Below are 22,665 nucleotides of genomic sequence, written 5' to 3' on the forward strand. Positions count from 1 at the left end.
TCGCCTACATCGTCCATATAGGACGACTCGGGAACTCAACTCCTACCCCGGGCAGCTCACCTATCCCCTTATGCCCAGGGGAAAGGTATCAAGCCGTTTGACAGCTGATGCTGGCTGTCAAACCGGCTTTTACGCAAAACAGGCGGGAGGCAGCAAACAGCTGCGACCGACGAAATCGCCTGCCACCGGAAGTCCCCTGGCCAACAGCTTGAGGTGGGGGAAAAAATGTAACTTTGAATTTAGGTTTTCCTGTTATATGGTTTGTTGTTGTTTTAGAAATGGCTAGTAGATATTATTATATCAAAGTAAAAGTACATCCAGAGCCTTTGGATGTCTAGAACCTAGAATAACAGGCTTGGAAGGGCCCTTGAAGGTCTTCTAGATGCTTCTAGACACCCCAACTGGCAACCGGATCAGCCGGAAGCAGTGAAGAATGAAGAATGATGGCCCAACAGAGGTTCTTCTCTCCTGCACCAGATTGTCACTAGATGCCTTCAGACAGAAGGAAGCCGAGAGAACCAACTGCCTTCTTCATCCAGACGAGCTCAAGAGGGAGGTTTTGTCCAGATTCTTCCTTCCTTGCAATAGGAAGACCCCCATCCTCCAGCATCCTCCAGCTCTCCACCCTCAGGGCTCTTCAACGTACAACAGTTTGTTTAGGGGCCGTTTGAAGTTACAAGGTCACTGAAAAGAGTGGCTTGTGACCGTTTTTTACACTTACAACCATTGCAGCATCTCCATGGTCACGTGATCAAAATTCAGACACTGAACAACTGGCTCATATTTATGACAGTTGCTCTGTCCCAGAGTCACTTGATCATCATTAGCAAATGTCCCAGCTGGCTTCTAATGACCAAAATCAAGGGGGGAAGCCAGAGTTGCTTAACAAGCACACGATTCACTTAACAGCTTCTGACTCACTGAACAACCACAGAAAACGGGTCATGCAACGGGGCATGACATATTTAACAACTGCTCTATTGTCATAAATTGACAACTACGTTTAAAGCAATTTTTTTTTATAGAAAAGTGTATACCTAGCTATCTGGAAGAAGCTGTCCATGTGTCATAAACACAATATGAATTCTTTGCAGATAGTTCTCAACTTATGATTGGTCACTTAGCAACCATTCAAAGGTACAACGGAGACCAGAACCACCTATGACCCAGATTCAAAGCTCTTTGCAGCTTCCCATGGTCACATTACAGAGATGAAGAACATTTATGCTGGGGGGAAAGGGAAAGGGAAAAGAAATGAAAGGAAATGAAAGGAAAGGAAAGGAATAAAGCCTATTTTTCTAGAGTCATTTTGATTCAATTGAACACATGTTCAATTACAGAACAACATCCTGTGATGAAAACTGAGTGGAAAATTAATACTTCTGGCTTGAACTCATCACTTTTAACCTTGGTTTGGTTTTACATTACTGTACATGTTCCACAGGAACCTGAGTTTATCAAATTTCAAAGGTTCTTCCTAGTTCAGAGGTTAAGGGTGCTAAGCGATCCCCATCAATGAGAAAGTAATTTAATCCAGTCTTTTAGCAGGTATGAAAGGGAAAATTGCTCGAGAACACATTTGCCCCCTATTTACCTTTCCTAGGAGGACCACAAATGGCTGCTCCCACCTCTGGAATCTCCCAATCCTCTGAGAAGGTGCCTACAATGGGGAAGGTTACCCAGAGCCCAAGAGCACTTCTGAAGACTACTGAAAACTTGGCAGCCATCTCCACTCAGATCACTGAGAGCTGACAGTAACTGACAGTTGAGGTGGATGGATGACATCATCAAACCAGTAGAATCCCCAAGGAGATGATTATGACAAGCCTCCTTTGGGATCCTATCAAAGATCACCTTCTCCACCATTTCTACACACACCAATGCCAGACCAAGGTCTCTAAAAACCTACCAACAAATCACCAAAGCTGCCTATTTCTCATCTTTTGCCACAGAAGGCATGGCTCTTTGGTTGTAGACTGCCTTTTCATATGGAAGCTCCACTCAGCTAGCTGACTGAGCAAGAGTCACTTACACAGTTGTTGGTCAGCTTCCACTCCTATTCCCTTTGTATTGCCATGCTGTGTGTTTTTTTATTTGTCCCAATATATATGAGCTAGAAGTGTGCGGCTGCAGCCAAAATTGCCAACTCAGTCCGAGGTTGCCTTAAGAGAGGGATAGAATCAAGATCATATGAAGTATTAGTACCACTTTATGAAGCCTGAGTAATATCACACTTAAAATACTGCATCCAATTTTGGTCACCATATTATAGAAAAGATGTAGAGACTCTGGAAAAAGTGCAGAAAAGAGCAATAAAGATGATTAAGGGACTGGATACTAAAAGACACGAAGAACGGTTCTACTCGTGAAGGACTCAGGATGTGTACTTGGGATTTTAAATTCCCACCAGATTTAACAAACGAGAGAGACAAATGCAACAAACCCATGCTGTGTGACTCAGGAAAAAACATATCAGCTGCATCTGGTTGAAAGTACCTGTGCTCTAGCATTCGCTCCTTCACTGTGCTCCACTAGATAGATGGTTTTAATCAGGATAATAATATAATAATCAATGTAGTCACCACAAAACTCTAGGCCCGAGACTGACAAGGAGTCCTGCAAACCTTGACTCTTCAGTTAACACAACAGTGAGAGCATTGAAGCAAGAAAGCTTCAGTGATTTTTCTGACAGATATTAATGAACACGTGGCAAAATATGTAAGCATACAAAAAGACAAAGAACTAAATATCCATTTAAATTCATTCACTTTCACACTTTGGCAGTAGAGGAAAGTGCTAATATTTTTCTGACGGATACTTGATAATTTACATTAAATATAGACATAGCGTTGATTTGGATTACGAAATGTCATTTGGTAGGAATCTTTAATTAGATATAGGGTCCTCCCCATCTTCTTCCAAAGCCAAAGATGCCTCCTCCTCGATCTCCATCGGCTCCAGTTCCAGCTCATCTTCCTCAGCAGATTCAGGCTCCGGTGGGGGCATGACACAAACATGCTCTCCTCCTCTGACCTAATTTCCTGGGTTTGTTTGTTTATTTCCCACCTTTATTACTTTTACAAATAACTCAAGACAGCAAACAAAGCCAACAAACCTTCCTCCCCCTCTCTTCCCCACAACAATCCTGTCAGGTGGGATGGGCTGAGAGTGATTGGCCCAAAGTCTCCCAGCCGGCTTTCATGGCTAAGGTGGGACTTGAACTCACAGTCTCCCACTTTCTAGACTGGTGATTTTACCACGAGGACAAAGTTGGGTTTCTACAACATATGATATCATGAGACGTAGGTGTTTGGCTTCCTTTAACATAAAGCAAACAGAGTGCTGAACCATTTGTGGGCTTAAAGCCAATGTCCTCTCTGGGTCCTTCTCTGGCCTGCTGAGCCCTTTGCTCTCCTCCCGGCCCAGCTTTTGGGCTGAGCCCTGCCCTTTTCCTTGAAGTAATATGTAGCCACCTGGCAAAGCTAGCAAGAGAAACAAGGCCTCAAAAGGGGCCATCTTTGAAATGGCGGAGGAATTCAGGCCAACAGGGAAGAGTCCAAGACCCCAGCAGTGAAGAAGAAATGCCTCATCAGGAGGCGCAAAAGCTGACTGAGGCCAGGAGAAAAAGCCTCAAGGTCGACTCAGTTAAAACAATCAGGGAGCTTAAAGCAGAGTTAAAGGAGGAAGGGGATAAATCAGCCCCTTAGATTCGGAAGGGCTTGACTCCTCCGGGCTCAGGGCCTGCCCAGACCGCTAGCCGAGGGGCTGATACTCTGTGGTAAAACCAGCTCGATCTGCCAAAAGCTCAAAAGGTGCAACTGACTTTTGATTGGATCTGGACGAGATGCAGGATCAGGATAAAAGAAATAAGGGGAAAATTAGAGGAATCAGGGGAAAAAGCAGAAAAAGCTACTTTAATGAGTATCTTATCTCAAGGCTGAACAATTGCCAGAATTAAAGCTTTCAGATCAAGGGTGTCCATAGATTCTTCTCTCCTTAGGACAATCAAATGCAAAACCCAAGAAATACACTAATAAGATTAGTGAGCAGGCAGGTGAAAGAAGCTGATGGACTAAAAGAGAAAAATTGGGGTGGGGATAAAGTCCAGGGTAGTATTAGAGCCAGTTTGCTCTAGTGGCTAAGGCACCCGGCTGGAAATCAGGAGGCACTGAGTTCGAGTGCTGACTGAGGCAAGAAAGCCGCTGGGTGACTTTGTGCCGGTCACTCTCTCTCAGCCCGACCCACCTCACAGGGTTGTTGTTATGGGGAAAACAAGAGGAAGGAGGATTAGATATGTTCACTTCCTTGAATTACGAGGGCATTTCCGAAATAAACCTCCGTTTGGTTATAAATGACAGACACTCGCAGATACAGATCTTTTATTATACACATTAGAAAACTACATTAGTTGTAATAGCTCAGCACCAACTCTGGGCTATTGGGGGGGGTCTCTCTTCTGCTAAATTCAAGATGGCGCAGAGACAGAGCCCAGGACAACCCACTGAGAGCCCCTTCCTCTCTTCTGAAGCTCCTCCAACCGCTTTGATTGGATCCCAAGGGAGGCCAATCATCTCCCGGGGATTCTACTGGGTTGATGATGTCATCCATCCAGCTCAACTGCCACTTTCTTTGGGCGATCTGAGTGAAGATGGCTTTCAAGAGGTCAGGAGGTCTTCAGAAGGGCTGCTGGGCTCTTCCCCATTTTAGAGCCAACTTCCCAGAGGATTGGGAGATTCCAGGGATGGGGACAGCCCTTTGTTGTCCTCTTAGGAAAGGGGGACTGGGGCAAATTTGTTCCAGAGCAGTTTTATCTTTAATTCCTTATTGGCGCTAAGAGACTGGGTTGGTTACCCCCCAATTAATCAGGATCACATGGCGTACTTAAGCTCCGAATTAAGGAACATTTTAAAATTGGAAAACTCGTGTGGTTGTGAAACACATTCAGTCCTGTAAAACCAAACCAAGGTTAAAAGTGATAAGCTCAACCCAGAAGCATTATTTTTCCACTCTGCTTTCTTAAATCCAAGGGATTCTGGAAAATAGGCTTCAGTTGTTCCTTTTTCTCTCTTCTAGGGCCTTCTTCAAGTTATTTTCCTGCTTCCGGAGGAAAACAAGGAAGGCCAGCGATCCAGGGGCCGAGGCTCCCAGTTCCCCAACCTGCCGACTGGAGGACAGCACCAAGGCTCCTGAGCAAAGACGAGTCCCTTTCGTTGTGGATGTGGAGCTCCAGAAAGTGGAGCGATGTGGTGAGTAGATGCTCAGGGATGGGCTGGGACCTTGAGAAGGAGAGGAAGCAGCTCTTTAGGAGGGGATTCCTCCATGTAGGGATAGACAGGTGGTCCTTGACTTACAACAGCTCATGGAGTGACCGCTTCAAGGTATAATAGCACTGAGAAAAATGGCATGATCGTTTTTCACACTTACAACCGCTGCAGCATCCCCACAGTCACACGATCAAATTCAGACACCGACTCATAATTATGACGGTTGTATATCCTAGGGTCTTGTGATCACCTTTTGCGACCTTCTGACAAGAAAAATCAATCTGGAAGAAATGATTCAATTACCAACTGTGGAAAGGAAGGGCGTAAGATGGGACAAAAGTCAATTAACAAATGTCTCACTTAAAAAGAGAAATTTGGGGCTCAATGATGATCGTAGATTGAGGACTAACAGTACAAGAAACACATCTGCATGTTTCCAGATTCAAGGCTGCACAGAGGGAGGGCTCAGAGGCCAGGCTGTTCCTGAGCCACTAAGCGCCCCTCCTCCTGCAGCTCTCGTGTCTATCCTGACCCCCCAGAAGTTCTTCCGCTTCCATTTGGCCCTTCAGGGAGCCTTTAAGATGGTTCAGTGGCACTTTTGACATACTTGGATTTGTCTAATTGGCCTCAGTGAGAAGATCTTTCATGGTCAGGACATTTAGCCAGCTCTGTGAAGCGGAAAACGATTTTAAATAAGGGGAATCGGGTCACAAGGGGAAGAACGCTGTAAAGATGAGCCTGGTTTTGGAGGGTTTTCTTCATCTGGGGGAGACCTAAAACTTTGCCAAGCACCTGCCTCTCCATTCCCAGATCTCCCCAGGAAGGACACAACACAAAAGAAGAAGAAGAAGATTCTCTTCAAGAAAACGGACATCAAAAAAGAAGAGAATATACCACGCCAGGTTTCTTGCTGCAGAAGAGACCGATGGAGGAGCCAGAAGATATGGGAAGAGGTCCATGAGAGGATGCAGAAGACATACCAACCAGTAGGTACCCCTGGGAATCAGAGGGTCCCATAGCTCAGCCTTTCTCCCAGGTGGGAATCCCAGTCTCAATGGGATTCAAAATTTTCCTCGGCATGGAGAGAGAATCAGAAGGGTTTCAATCTTCCCTTCTGAAAGGGAGAACACGGGGGACCCTGGGGGCAAGTTGCCCAACAGCCTCCCCAACTTACAGCCTGACTATTCTCTCTTGCAGCAGGAGCGCAGTATCATTCGGGCCCTCTCTTCCATTGCCACTCTGTTTCAGCTGAAGCGGAGTGGGCAAATGGCCGTCCCTGAGCCAAGAAACAAAGACCTCTACAGCCTGGCTGTCTTGGTAGGTCAGAGGGAGGCAGGGGGCCATTGGAGGCAAGCAAAGCAGGACAGAGAGACAGGAGCAGTAGAGGGAGGGGAGACAAGCTTCCCCTGGACAGTCAAAATGTATCCTGTGCAAAGGGTCCTTATCCTGGGGCTAACCCTCCTTTGTACTGAGAGGGAAGCTGTAGCAGAAGCACAGGTCAAAAGGGGCTGGGAGAAATAGGAAGGGCTGGGCTGGAGCATCATGGCTGACTTTCCCTTCTCTACTTCTCTCCATTCTTGATTCCTGCCAGGCTGTGATGGAGGACAATCGTTTCAGCAGCTTCACGGCAGGACTAGCTGCAATGCTTGCCGTTTATGACATCAGGTCAGCCTTTCCTTTCTTTTGCCTTCTATTTTCTCGGGAAAAATGAACCCCAGGGCTGTTCACTAAGATGGGCACTGATGTCTCTTCTTTCCTTTGATCTCACAGCAAAGTTCCTCCAGCCATGGACCCAAAAGTTGAGTCTCGCCTCCTGAAGATCTTTGGGTCCATGTGGATGTCCTCCATGAAAAGCGGAGAGGAAAATATCTCAGAGGTACCACCTTCAGCACCATTTCTGGGAGTTCCTTTCTGGTACTGGAACAGTTGAGAAAATATTTCACACGTCATCATCATCTCTGTCTTTCATTTCAGGAAGAGAAGAAGCTGCTGGAAGACGCCTTTGGCCTCCTGCTCCGAGGTCTTCTGCAACAAGCGGCCAAAACGGAGCATTTCATTTTTATTTTAAAGGTAAGGGCATCCATGTCCCAGGGAAGCTTGAAGGAAAATTGGGCCCTTGGAAACATTTACTAAATCAGGTGATAGAACTCCAGTGAAATCTTCCACTGGGAACAATCTACGTAAGTAGGGGATAGTTCTTGAGGAGAGGCATCAAGGAGGATGGGAATCTGGCTTCCCACAAGCGCTGTTTTCCAACATTCAGGGACCTCTTCTCAAAGAAGCCTCTTTACCTCTAATGCTCCATGGCCAGAACGTGTTTATGCGGTCCTTTGCTTGAAATGCCATCCCAACCTTCCACCTTCCAAAGAGGCTGGAATTTAAGAGCTGGGAGTAGCCATAGAGGGAGTGGGCGGTTTTAAAGGCCTGAAGAATGTACTCTAAGTTACACAGGTGTGTTTGACAATGAGCTTCCCAAGAATAGTAAACAAAGGTAATGTTTTTGCTCCCATTCCACAGCACTTTGAGAAACACGGCCGGCAATGCTTCTCGTATGCCTGGAATCAGCTGCTCTATTGTGGAATCCACCAAAGAAACATCAACGTATGTAGAAACATCAAAATAAGATTGCAAATTTTGGGCCCTCCACTATTTTTGGGACCCCCATCCTCTTGGGAGAAAAGGGCAGACTAGGGAATCCCTACACAGGGTGTTTTATAGCTGATGTTTGTATTGATGGGCCCAACTGAACATGGGGGATGACTCAGTAAGACACTTTGGCAACAGTACGATGGACTTCCTTCTTTCTCTTCCAGCTCACTGAAGCCCAGAGGACATTTCCACACTTTCCAGTGAAAATTGTGCAGGCTGGATATGAGGACAGATACATCAATGAAGGTAACTTTCTTTTGGAACATTAAGGTGTGAGTGAGTGAGTGAGTGTGTGTGTGTGTGTGTGTGTGTGTGTGTGTGTTTGAAAGTATCAGCACATGAAAGGAAGGACAATAGCCCTACCCTTGTATCCCAAATGGGTTTAAGTACTCCTCAACTTTCAACTGGTCACATGAGAACTGTTCAAAGTTAAGACACAGCGGAAAGTCAAATTAAGCAGTCCTGTGATCGCATTTTGGGCGCTAGGCAATTGGTCCACACTTAAGAGCAGTTGCAGCGTATTGTGGTTATGTGATCATGTTTTGCAATGTTTTTGTTGTTGTTGCTTTCTGGACAAAAAAAGATGAGAAAACTGATCTTTGAATAATCTGGATTTGGATTCATGACCACATTATTTGCTTTAAGACCATGGGATTCTCTTACCAACTATTATAAACGTGATCATATAATTGCCCAAAATTCTGGACTCAATTATTGTCATAATTTGAGGACTACCCTTATCTGGTTTCCAGATGCTTAAATTTCAGCATCTCTGTATTCTTCGCGTGTTCTCATTGTGCTGATAGGCAGACGCTTCCCTTCCATTTGTCACCTTTCTTCCTTCCTTCGTCTCACCTTTTGTCCCTATGCAGGAGACCTAACAATAGAGGAGCTGTGACGTCTTCACCCCCTGCCGCCCTTGGACACTGAAGGATGGATGGAAAGGAGCTCCACTCTATCTGAAGGAAAGTCCCTTCGTTTCTCCCTTCTAGTATCAATTATTACACCTTATTGTTATATTTCCTCTGTTCTACTGTTCTGAACTTAGAATACAGTAAATTCTGATATTTCTGCTTTTAGGTTCTTGGACCGCCTCATCCCTTCAAGAACAGATCGTTCAGCTACTGAAGGCCATCACTGATTTTGGAAGATCGTGAGGAGGCTACTCGTGTTGTGGAGCAGATATAAACTTTAGTCAGTTTTTGTGTGCTGCAGCAGGTTGGTGATGTGGAGGGTTGGACTAAGAAACTATTCACTTTCTGCAAATGTGGGCTTTTCTTCTCTCGAGTATAGGAGTCATGTTGTTTCTTGCAATGTAGTTTTTCCGTTTTCTTAGGACGTTGGGACAGCAATCAACATGGCGCCTGGAACCCACCTCCTTCCTTCGACTGTTGCCAACTGGGCCATCCTCTCTCCAGGCTGGAGGAACCATTAAAGACCCTGCGATTCCACAGGCCCCACTGATGGATGGACTAAGAGATTTCATAGGGAAACGTCAGGCCCTCCAGCTAATGTTTCTTGCATCTATCTGACATTTATATGTCCCCATTTACCGTAGATGGCACCCATTTAAGAGAAACACAGGAGAAAGAAAATAGAAATTCAGCAAAAGGGCTACAGTACATGAACATCATCTTGCAAGTCTTAAACTACAAACTTCCTACTACTACTTTTTACTACTGGATCCATTAGGGCGGCTGCTTCCTACATTTCTTTCTCCGACCTTTAAGTTACTGGGGGCTCCTTTTGACACATTCCATTACCCTAATTAAGTTACAATAGTATGTCCGTTTCCAGCACAATTCTTCCTTTGAGACTGATATTCTTCTAATGCAGCTCTGTGCAGTATGAGGAATGTGATGAGTCAAGTACTTCTATTATTTTATCAAAATCTAATATGGAGAACTACAAGGAAAATGAAAATAATAGGAAAAGAAAGGAAAAAGAAAGAGGAAAAAATGTAGGAAAACGGAAAAGAGAAGAGAAGAAAAGAATTGTGTTACAACTTCTTTTGGAACCGTAGAATAACATACAACTTCAAACTGTGCCAAAACAGTTTATAAAATGGGTCAAAGCAATTCATACGTCACAGCAAGCAAAGATTATTATTGATGGAGACTTAACTAAGCCATGTCAAATCCAAAAGGGTGCGATAACCCTTATCTCCCTTGCTGTTTAAATCGGTCTTTGAAGTTTTCAACAAGGATATTGGGCAAGATGAAAACATCACAAGTATAAATCTTAGAAAGGAAGTTTACAAACGGATGGCATTTGCTGATGAGCTAATTATCCAGAAAAAACTCCATAGAATATTTCATAAAGAAACTAAACGACTTTGGAGTTTTAATGGGCTATAAAATAAACAGAAAAGATCCATGTTTGTTAAGAATATGACTTCTCAGAACTATGAAATACTAAATAAAAAGTCAGATTTTAAGTTGGAGAAAAAGCTGGAATACCTGGGTTTACATAGACAACAAAATTCTGAACTTTTTCAAAATAACTTTGAGCCTTTTTGTCACAAAAGTAAAAAAGACTTATTAGGATGATATACTGTAAATTGCAAATAACGTATTGGTGTGATGACCCAGGGCCCCGCACGGAGGCAAACCAGTCGGCTGGCAAGAGAAACAGTCCTTTAATAACTGCCAATGTTCCCCAAAAGCTCCCACATATGCTGGCAAGCCTTCAACCAAAGCACACATAGACATTCCTTTCAGCTGTGTCTGGCTGAAGGCAATTTCAATACAGCCGGAGAAGTATACAATGTCCTCAAGGCCAGACAGATAACAAGAAAACAAAACAGAAACTTAGTGAGTCCTTTTAAATCTCAGCTTGCCTGCAGTCTGCAAGGAGAAATGCAGTTGTGGTCGTAAAGCAGGAAGCCGGTCCGTATTCAAGGTGTCCAGGTTAAACAAAGACAAGAGTACAATTCACAACTGTCCCAAGATACCATGTTTGTTACTGGCAAATGCCCTGCCCTACAGTGTCTCCTTAAATCTTAATCCCCAGGTGTGCCTTGTGGAATAGGGCGGGCCGCTCTCCACCCGAGCAATTGTGCCTGCATACTTTGTTCTCTCCTCCTCTTTGCTCTCCTTGCTCTAGGATCAGCTGTGGGGGGGTTGCTCCTTGCCTGAACTCTGCCTCCCCTGTTCCAAACCTGAAGGGCCCTGGCCTGCATCAGCCTCCTCTTCCCCACAGTCCCCTAAGCCACAGAAACCTCATCCCGGGCCTCAACTGGGTCCTGCGCCCCCTCGGATTCAGGCTCGGATGGAGGCATGACAATTGGGTAGAATCTCTGTAATTAACATGAATGTCCTACCAAAGATGCTTTTTGTGTTTCAGACTCTTTTACTGTACCTGATGCTCCATTTAAACAATGTCAGACAGACATCTCTAAGGTTTATATGGCAAGGGGGAAAAACACAAGAATTAGGTATCAATTATTGCAAAATGCTAACGAAAGAGAAGGTTTGGGGTTACCAGCTTTGAAACTGTATGTTGCTGCCTGTTATTTGGTCTGGCTAAAAGAGCGGGTGTCTCTCTAAAATAAGAGGAGAGTTGAGCTGTAGTGCCATGAATTAAGATTTGGGTGGCACGCCAATTTATGCTACGAAAAGGTTGAAGGAAATGTTGATTTCAACAACCATTTTGTTAGAGGTGCCATCCTGAGAGTTTGAAATAAATATCAAATAAGGTTCTCTGCAAACATGCCCCTTTGGTGTCATCCCATGAAGCTTTGTGTTGTTTTTTGGAAAAGAATTGGTGGTGAGGCTAGACCAGTGGACCTATGGTCAAATAATATTTTTCAGTTATGGTAACCCCATCCTCAAATCTAAAGAAGATTTGGAATTAGAAGGAAGTGTTGGCCATTGATTTACATATTTACAGTTGAAGGAAATAATTAGATTTTTAAAAATCTATGGATTTGATTTTGTAAAAGATGAATTGCAAATTCTGTTGTGTGGTGGTGATTAACTTATTATTGCGAAGGTTTATACATTGCTATTGAATTTGGAGAATGAATTTGTAAAGCATTGTATGATTCAGTGGGCAAAGAATCTTGGATATAATTAAATGCTTCAACAATGGAACATATATGGACAAAAGTTTTAAAATTTAAATTATAGCTTAAAAGAAAATTTTTACAAGATGATATACTACTGGTATGTAACACAGGACAAATTGTCAAGAATGTATAATGGCGTTAAAATTAATTTTGGAAATGTAAATATAAAGATTTTTTTTTTACAATTTATGCTGGACATGACACAAAGAAATGAAGTGTTGTAGGATTCATTTCTTTGTTTATATATATAAATGTTTTATTGAGTTTTATAAGGGTGGGGAAGGGATAAAGTCGCTATGGATATTGGATAGGGTTAGGGGATAGGATTGGGATAAGGGTAGGGATAGGTACAGTAATGGGGTTGCCCCCAACAAAAATTCAACGCTTTAGCAAGCAGACTATTGTCCGGGTACAAATATTAAATAACAGTAGTTAATGTAATACTAAACAGTTATAATCCTAATAATAACAATACTCATGAAAGTAAAGCTTAGTCAATAAGCATCATTCATCCTGTTAAATTTCACCATCCTGTCTCGCTCTATCGTGTCGCTAACCATTGATAGAATTTTTCCCATGTTTTGAAATAAATTGAATCTTCTTTCTCTTTAATCTCTAAAGTTAATCTATCCATTTCTGCACATTCTAGGATTTTTATAATTATAATCTGGTCAGGTGGTAGATTTTCATTTTTCCAGAATTGGGCAAATACTATTCTCGCAGCTATCAATACGTGTATTATTAAATATTCATTCTCTTTTCCATAATTAAGTCCTAATATTCCTAACAAAAACAGTTCTGGCTTAAATTCTATCTGTATTTTAGTCATTTATTCCAGCCATGAGTGAATCTTAAACCAACATTTCTTTGCATTAGGACATGTCCACCAGGCATGATAATAAGTACCTGGTTTCTGTTTACATTTCCAACAAATATCCGATACATTTTTAAACATTTTTGCTAGTCTGACTGGTGTCATATGCCATCTATAAAACATTTTATATAAATTCTCTTTGTATGAAGCTGCTTTAGTAAGTTTAATATTTCTATCCCAAAGCTTTTGCCAATCTTCTAAGTCTATGGAATATCCAAACTTTTTTGCCCACACTATCATTGTTTCTTTTACTTGTTCTTCTTCCATCTTCCAACTTAGAAGAAATGTATATAGTTTCTTAATCAAATTTTCATGTTTTCAAAAGTATTTTATCAAGTTGTGTCTGTTCTTTATAAAATCCCATTGATTTTGTGTCTTTTTCATATCTTGTTTGAATTTGCAAATAAGACCACCATGTTAAGTCAATACCTTGTTGTTGAAGAGCTTGCCTGTCCGTCCTTGTCCAAAATATCTTTATAAGTAACAAGTTTGTCATAGTTAATTAAATTTGGGTAAGCGAACGCTTCCATTGTTGAAAGCCACTCAGGTATTTTAGTATACATTCCTTATGGCATGGTTTTGAAAATATTTGTGTACTTTATTTTTCTCATACCACAAGAACGCGTGCCAACCCAGTTGCAGATTGTGTCCCTCTAATAAAGTAGTAGTTTATTTCTCAGTGTAATCCATTCTTTGAGCCAAAGCAAGATGGCTGCTTGATAATAAAGTCTCAAATCCGGACGTCCAAAACCCCCTGTCTTTGGTTTCTTGTAGCAATTTAGTTTTAATTTGTGCTTTCTTCCCTTGCCATATAAATCTCAATATTGTTGCATTTTAATCATCAAAGAATTTCTTGCCCAATTTAACAGGAGCTGTTTGAAATAGGAAGAGTAGCTTTGGCAAAATGTTCATCTTCACTGTCGCTATTCTTCATTTCTTAATACAGAAGATTCTTAAAGTGAATATCAAGATAAATTCAGAGACTTTTCTCTTAGGCTGAATGGATAAAGAACTTGAAAGAAATGGAACTTTGATGTTATATATGCTGACAGAGGAAGAATAATTCCACAAAAGTGGAAGGATACTTTGATTCCCACAGTGGACAAATGGCTGCAAAAAGTTGATGGAGTTAAGAAAGACACTAAATGGACTGCTTTAATTAAAGAAAAGAACACAATTTTGTTTCTATTGGAAACCTCTTTTGGACTTGTGCTTTGTGCTTTGATGGACTTTGTAATAGCTGAAATATGGTTTTTGCTGTACTCTTGCACCGGCTAAGTAACATGGGATTTTTTTGTACTGTAAATTTGCTTTTTCAAATGTGTGACTCATAAGTTCCCATAAGCCTTCACTTTCAGAAAAATGCCTCCCTTTCAGAGACGGGGACTGGCAGGAGAGCTTTCCATACACTGCAGATCACAGTCTCCCTTTCAGCTGTTCTGAAGCCTCCGTGATCAAAGCAAAGATTCAAGCTCAACCTTGGGAAGAGCTGAGAATGTTTCTTACCCAGACACATTTAGATGTTTTCCCTTTGCAAATGTTTCTCTTACTGAGCATGCAATGCTCTTTTCTATGGCTGTGCTCACATATTATTGGATGCTTTAATTTCTGTGATGTAACTGGACATATGACTGTTTCTAAACCAATCAAGATTTGCTTTGAAGTTCTTTGTTTTGCTAATATAAAAGTCAATGTAAACCATTTTAGCGATGTTCCCCCTTTTCATAGGGAGCCCCCACTTTATCAAACTACTTTATAAAATGCTTTTAAATCATTTTCTGACTTGTTTCTTTATTGGAAAAGCATGTTAGAATTAGTCCGAACCTCTAGAGCCAGATTTGGCCAACAGCTTGAGGTGGGGGAAAAAAATGTAACTTTGAATTTAGGTTTTCCTGTTATATGGTTTGTTGTTGTTTTAGAAATGGCTAGTAGATATTATTATATCAAAGTAAAAGTACATCCAGAGCCTGTGTATGTCTAGAACTAGAATAACAGGCTTGAAAGGGCCCCTGGAGATCTTCTAGTCCAGCCCTCTGCTTGAGCAGAAGGCTTGCAAAAATGATGCTGCTGAGCTCTCGTAGATTTCCTCCTGGGGAATGACCTTGGAATGAGGTGAAAGAGATGCTTCTAGACACCCCAACTGGCAACCCGATCACCCGGAAGCAGTGAAGAATGAAGAATGATGGCCCAACAGAAGTTCTTCTCTCCTGCACCGGATTGTCACCAGATGCCTTCAGACAGAAGGAAACCGAGAGAACTGACTGCCTTCTTCATCCAGACCAGCTCAAGAAGGACGTTTTGTCCAGATTCTTCCTTCCTTGCAATAGGAAGACCCCCATCCTCCAGCATCCTCCAGCTCTCCACCCTCAGGGCTCTTCTATCTGGGAGAAGCCGTCCGTGTGTCATAAACAAAATATGAATTCTTCAGAGATAGTTCTCAACTTATGATTGGTCACTTAGCAACCATTCAAAGGTACAACGGAGCCCAGAGCCACCTATGACCCAGATTCAAAGTTCTTTGCAGCTTCTAATGGTCACATTACAGAGATTAAGAATATTTATGCTGGGGGAAAAGGGAAGGGAAAGGGAAGGGAAGGGAAGGGAAGGAAGGGAAAGGAAAAGAAAGGAAAGGAAAGGAGTAAAACCTATTTTTCTAGAGTCACTTTGATTCAATTGAACACATGTTCAATTACAGAACAACATCCTGTGATGAAAATAACTGAGTGGAAAACTAATACTTCTGGCTTGAACTCATCACTTTTAACCTTGGTTTGGTTTTACATTACTGTAAATGTTCCACAGGAACCTGAGTTTATCAAATTTCAAAAGTTCTTCCTAGTTCAGAGGTTAAGGATGCTAAGCGATCCCATCAATTAGAATGTAAATTAATCTAGTCTTTTAGCAGGTATGAAAGGGAAAATTGCTCTAGAACACATTTGCCCCCTATTTACCTTTCCTAAGAGGACCACAAATGGCTGCTCCCACCTCTGGAATCTCCCAATCCTCTGAGAAGGTGCCTACAATGGGGAAGGTTACTCAGAGCCCAGGAGCACTTCTGAAGACTATTCAAAACTTAGCAGCCATCTTCAATCAGATCATGAGAGCTGACAGTAACTGACAGTTGAGCAGGATGGATGACATCATCAAACCAGTAGAATCACCAAGGAGATGATTATGACAAGCCTCCTTTGGGATCCTATCAAAGATCACCTTCTCCACCTCTTCTACACACACCAATGCCAGACCAAGGTCTCTAGGAACCTCTCAACAAATCACCAAAGCTGCCTATTTCTCATCTTTTGCCACAGAAGGCATGGCTCTTTGGTTGTAGACTGCCTTTTCGTATGGAAGTTCCACTCAGCTAGCTGACTGAGCAAGAGTCACTTACACAGTTGTTGGTCAGCTTCCACTTCTATTCCCTTTGTATTGCCATGCTATGTGTTTTTTTATTTGTCCCAATATATATGAGCCAGAAGTGTGCGGCTGAAGCCAAAAATGCCAACTCAATCCGATGTTGCCTTAAGAGAGGGATAGAATCAAGATCATAGGAAGTATTAGTACCACTTTATGAAGCCTGAGTAATATCACACTTAAAATACTGCATCCAGTTTTGGTCACCATATTATAGAAAAGATGTAGAGACTCTGGAAAGAGTGCAGAAAAGAGCAATAAAGATGACTAGGGGACTGGATACTAAATGAAGAATGGTTCTACCCGTGAAGGACTCAGGATGTGTACTTGGGATTTTAAATTCCCACCAGATTTAACAAACGAGAGAGACAAATGCAACAAACCCATGCTGTGTGACTCAGGAGAAAACATGTCAGCTGTATCTGATTGAAAGTACTTGTGCTCCAGCATTCACTACTTCACTGTGCTCCACCAGATAAATGTTTTTAATCAGCATAATAATATAATAATCAATGTAGTCACCACAAAACTCTAGGCCCAAGTCCTGCAAACCTGGCCTCCTCAGTTAACACAGCAGTAAGAGCACTGAAGCAAGAAAGCTGCAGTGATTTTTCTGACAGATATTAATGAACACGTGGCAAAATATGTAAGCATACAAAAAGACAAAGAACTAAATATTATCCATTTAAATTCATTCACTTTCACACTTTGGCAGTAGAGGAAAGTGCTAATATTTTTCTGACGGATACTTGATAATTTACATTAAATATAGACATAGCGTTGATTTGGATTACGAAATGTCATTTGGTAGGAATCTTTAATTAGATATAGGGTCCTCCCCATCTTCTTCCAAAGCCAAAGATGCCTCCTCCTCGATCTCCATCGGCTCCAGTTCCACCTCATCTTCCTCAGCAGATTCAGGCTCCGGTGGGGGCATGACACAAACATGCTCTACTCCTCTGACCTAATTTCCAGGGTTTGTTTCTTTATATCCCACCTTTATTACTTTTACAAATAACTCAAGACAGCAAACAAAGCCAACAAACCTTCCTCCCTCTGTCTTCCCCACAACAACCCTGTCAGGTGGGATGGGCTGAGAGTGATTGGCCCAAAGTCTCCCAGCCGGCTTTCATGGCTAAGGTGGACTTGAACTCACAGTCTCCCACTTTCTAGACTGGTGATTTTACCACGAGGACAAAGTTGGGTTTCTACAACATATGATGTCATGAGACATATTTGTTTGGCTTCCTTTAACAAAAAGAAAACAGAGTGCTGAATTATTTGTGGGTTTAAAGCCAATGTCCTCTCTGGGTCCTTCTCTGGCCTGCTGAGCCCTTTGCTCTCCTCCCGGCCCAGCTTTTGGGCTGAGCCCTGCCCTTTTCCTTGAACTAATATGTAGCCACCTGGCAAGGCTAGCAAGAGAAACAAGGCCTAAAAAGGGGCCATCTTTGAAATGGCAGAGGAATTCAGGCCGAGAGGGAGGAATCCAGGACCCCAGCAGCGAAGAAGAAACGCCTCATCAGGGGGCGCAAAAGCTGACTGAGGCCAGGAGAAAGAGCCTCAATGTTGTGTAGTAGGTTTTGTAGGCAATGAGCAGACTGGCATAGTAAAACAGTGTTTATTAAGTCAGAACAGAACTGTCTAAAACCAGCACAATGCCTGCAATTTAATCTTTCTGCCTCTAGGGCATCAGCCAATTGCAACCTTAGCTCGCTCCCGCCCAAACTTGAATTCTTAAAGTTTCCCTCCAAAACAGTAGGAGGTACGTTAGTTTAACAACACATTAATATTGGTTCTTAATAATACATAACACTCAAGGTCGACTCAATTTAAAAAATGAGGCAAAGGAGCTTAATGCAGAGTTAAAGGAGGAAGGGGATAAATCAGCCCCTTGGATTCAGAAGGGCTTGGCAGGGACGTCCAAAAAAAGAATCAGCCAAGGAAAGGCTTGACTCCTCCGGGCTCAGGGCCTGCCCAGACCGCTAGCCGAGGGGCTGATGCTCTGTGGAAAAACCAGCTCGATCTGGCAAAAGCTCAGAAAGGTGCAACTGACATTTGATTGGATCTGGCCGAGATGCAGGATCAGGGGTAAAAGAAATAAGTGGAAAATTAGAGGAATCAGGGAAAAAGCAGAAAAAGCTACTTTAATGAGTATCTTCTCTCAAGGCTGAACAATTGCCAGAATAAAAGTGTTCAACTCAAATACCAAGAAATACACTAATAAGATTTGTGAGCAGGAAGGTGAAAGAAGCTGCTGGACTAAAAGAGAAAAATTGGGGTGGGGATAAAGTCCAGAATAGTATTAGAGCCAGTTTGCTCTAGTGGTTAAGGCACCCGGCTGAAAACCAGGAGGCACTGAGTTCGAGTGCTGACTCAGGCAAGAAAGTCACTGGGTGATTTTGTGCCGGTCACTCTCTCTCAGCCCGACCCACCTCACAGGTTTGTTGTTATGGGGAAAACAAGAAGAAGGAGGATTAGATATGTTCACTTCCTCGAATTACAAGGGCATTTCCAAAATAAACCTCCGTTTGGTTATAAATGCCAGACACTCGCAGATACAGATCTTTTATTATACACATTAGAAAACTACATTAGTTGTAATCGCTCAGCACCAACTCTGAGCTATGGGGGGGGGTCTCTCTTCTGCTAAATTCAAGATGGCGCAGAGACAGAGCCCAGGACAACCCACTGAGAGCCCCTTCCTCTCTTCTGAAGCTCCTCCAACCGCTTGATTGGATCCCAAGGGAGGCCAATCATCTCCCGGGGATTCTACTGGGTTGATGATGTCATCCATCCAGCTCAACTGCCACTTTCTTTGGGCGATCGGAGTGAAGATGGCTTTCAAGAGGTCAGGAGGTCTTCAGAAGGGCTGCTGGGCTCTTCCCCATTTTAGAGCCAACTTCTCAGAGGATTGGGAGATTCCAGGGATGGGGACAGCCCTTTGTTGTCCTCTTAGGAAAGGGGGATTGGGGCAAATTTGTTCCAGAGCTTAAATTTTATCTTTAATTCCTTATTGGCGCTAAGAGACTGGGTTGGTTACTCCCCAATTAATCAGGATCACATGGCGTACTTAAGCTCCGAATTAAGGAACATTTTAAAATTTGAAAACTCGTGTGGTTGTGAAACACATTCAGTCCAGTAAAGCCAAACCAAAATTAAAAGTGATGAGCTCAACCTAGAAGCATTATTTTTCCACTCTGCTTTCTTAAATGCAAGAGATTCTGGAAAATAGGCTTCAGTTGTTCCCTTTCCTTCCCTTCCTTTTTCTCTCTTCTAGGGCCTTCTTCAAGTTATTTTCCTGCTTCCGGAGGAAAACAAGGAAGGCGAGCGATCCAGGGGCCGAGGCTCCCAGTTCCCCAACCTGCCGACTGGAGGACAGCACCAAGGCTCCTGAGCAAAGACGAGTCCCTTTCGTTGTGGATGTGGAGCTCCAGAAAGAGGAGCGATGTGGTGAGTAGATGCTCAGGGATGGGCTGGGACCTTGAGAAGGAGAGGAAGCAGCTCTTTAGGAGGGGATTCCTCCATGTAGGGATAGACAGGTGGTCCTTGACTTACAACAGTTCATGGAGTGACCGTTTCAAGGTATAATAGCACTGAAAAAAATGGCATGATCATTTTTCACACTTACAACCGCTGCAGCCATCCCACAGTCACACGATCAAATTCAGATACTGACTCATAATTATGACGGTTGTAGTATCCCAGGGTCTTGTGATCACCTTTTGCGACCTTCTGACAAGAAAAATCAATGGGGAAGCAATGATTCAATTAACAACTGTGGAAAGAAAGGGCGTAAGATGGGACAAAAGTCAATTAACAAATGTCTCACTTAAAAAAAGAAATTTGGGGCTCAATGATGCTCCTCCTGCAGCTCCCATGTCTATCCTGACCCCCCAGAAGTTCTTCTGCTTCCATTTGGCCCTTCAGGGAGCCTTTAAGATGGTTCAGTGGCACTTTTGACATACCTGAATTTGCCTAATTGGCCTCGGACATTTAGCCAGCTCTGTGAAGCGGAAAACGCTTTTTAATAAGGGGAATCGGGTCACAAGGGGAAGAACGCTGCAAAGATGAGCCTGGGTTTGGAGGGTTTTCTTCTTCTGGGGGAGACCTAAAACTTTGCCAAGCACCTGCCTCTCCATTCCCAGATCTCCCCAGGAAGGACACGACACAGAAGACGAAGAAGAAGATTCTCTTCAAGAAAACAGACATCAGAAAAGAAGAGAATATACCACGCCAGGCTTCTTGCTGCAGAAGAGACCGATGGAGGAGCCAGAAGATATGGGAAGAGGTCCATGAGAGGATGCAGAAGACAGACCAACCAGTAGGTACCCCTGGGAATCAGAGGGTCCCATAGCTCAGCCTTTCTCCCAGGTGGGAATCCCAGTCTCAATGGGATTCAGAATTTTCCTCAGCATGGGGAGAGACTCAGAAGGGTTTCAACCTTCCCTTCTGAAAGGGAGAAGATGGGGGACCCTGGGACTAAGTGGCCCAACAGCCTCCCCAACTTACAGCCTGACTATTCTCTCTTGCAGCAGGAGCGCAGTATCATTCGGGGCCTCTCTTCCATTGCCACTCTGTTTCAGCTGAAGCGGAGTGGGCAAATGGCCGTCCCAGAGCCAAGAAACAAAGACCTCTACAGCCTGGCTGTCTTGGTAGGTAAGAGGGAGGCAGGGGGACATTGGAGGCAAGCAAAGCAGGAAAGGGAGACAGGAGCAGGAGACAAGCTTCCCCTGGACGGTCAAAATGTGGACTGTGCAAAGGGTCCTTAACCTGGGGCTAACCCTCCTTTGTACTGAGAGGGAAGCTGTAGCAGAAGAACAGGCCAAAAGGGGCTGGGAGAAATAGGAAGGGCTGGGCTGGAGCATCATGGCTGACTTTCCCTTCTCTGCTTCTCTCCACTCTTGATTCCTGCCAGGCTCTGATGGAGGACAACCAGACAAGCAGCTTCACAGCAGGACTAGCTGCAATGCTTGCGGTTTATGACATCAGGTCAGCCTTTTCTTTCTTTTGCCTGCTATTCTCTTGGGGAAAAATGAACCCCAGGGCTGTTCACTAAGATGGGCACTGATGTCTCTTCTTTCCTTTGATCTCACAGCAAGGTTCCTCCAGCCATGGACCCAAAGATTGAGTCTCGCGTCCTGAAGATCTTTGGGTCCATGTGGATGTTCTCCATGAAAAACGGAGAGAATATATCAGAGGTACCACCTTCAGCAACATTTCTGGGAGTTCCTTTCTGGTACTGGAACAGCTGGGAAAACATTTCACACGTCATCATCATCTCTGTCTTTCATTTCAGGAAGAGAAGAAGCTGCTAGAAGACGCCTTTGGCCTCCTGCTCCGAGGTCTTCTGCAACAATCAGCGAAAACGGAGCATTTCATTTTTATTTTAAAGGTAAGGGCATCCATGTCCCAGGGAAGCTTGAAGGAACATTGGGCCCTTGGAAACATTCACCAGATCAGGTGTTAGAACTCCAGTGAAATCTTCCACTGGGAACAATCTAAGTAGGAGATAGTTCTTGAGGACAGGCATCAAGGAGGATGGGAATATGGCTTCCCACAAGGGCTGTTTTCCAACATTCAGGGACCTCTTCACAAAGAGGCCTCTTTACCTCTAATGCTCCATGGCCAGAATTGAAGATGAGAGACAAAACGTGTTTATGGGGTCCTTTGCTGGAAATTCCATCCCAACCTTCCACCTTCCAAAGAGGCTGGAATTTAAGAAGCTGGGAGTAGCCACAGAGGGAGTGGGCGATTTTAAAGGCCTGAAGAATGTACCCTAAATTACACAGGTGTGTTTGACAATGAGCTTCCCGAGAATAGTAACAAAGGTAATGTTTTTGCTCCAATTCCACAGCACTTTGAGAAACACGGCCGGCAATGCTTCTCGTCTGCCTGGAGTCAGCTACTCTATTGTGGAATCCATCAAAGAAAGATTAACGTATGTAGAAACATCAAAATAAGATTGCAAATTTTGGGTCCTCCACTATTTTTGGGACCCCATCCTCATATAACCCCTCTCTCTTGGGAGAAAATGGCAGGGGGGCAAGGGGTTCTTTTTCTTTTGCTTCCACTTTATGGCAGACTAGGGAAGGCTTGGACAGGGTGTTTTACAACTGATGTTTGTATTGATGGGCCCAACTGAACATGGGGGATGACTCAGCAAGACACTTTGGCAACAGTACGATGGACTTCTTTCTTTCTCTTCCAGCTCACTGAAGCCCAGAGGACATTTCCACACTTTCCAGTGAAAATTGTGCAGGCTGGATATGAGGCCGGATACATCAATGAAGGTAACTTTCTTTTGGAACATTAAGGTGTGTGTGTGTTTGTGTGTGTGTGTGTGTGTGTGTGTTTGAAAGTATCAGCACATGAAAGGAAGGACAATAGCCCTACCCTTG

Source organism: Protobothrops mucrosquamatus, unplaced genomic scaffold (genome assembly GCF_001527695.2).
Source record: "Protobothrops mucrosquamatus isolate PMUCROS unplaced genomic scaffold, P.Mucros_1.0 scaffold2828, whole genome shotgun sequence".
NCBI lineage: Eukaryota > Metazoa > Chordata > Lepidosauria > Squamata > Viperidae > Protobothrops > Protobothrops mucrosquamatus.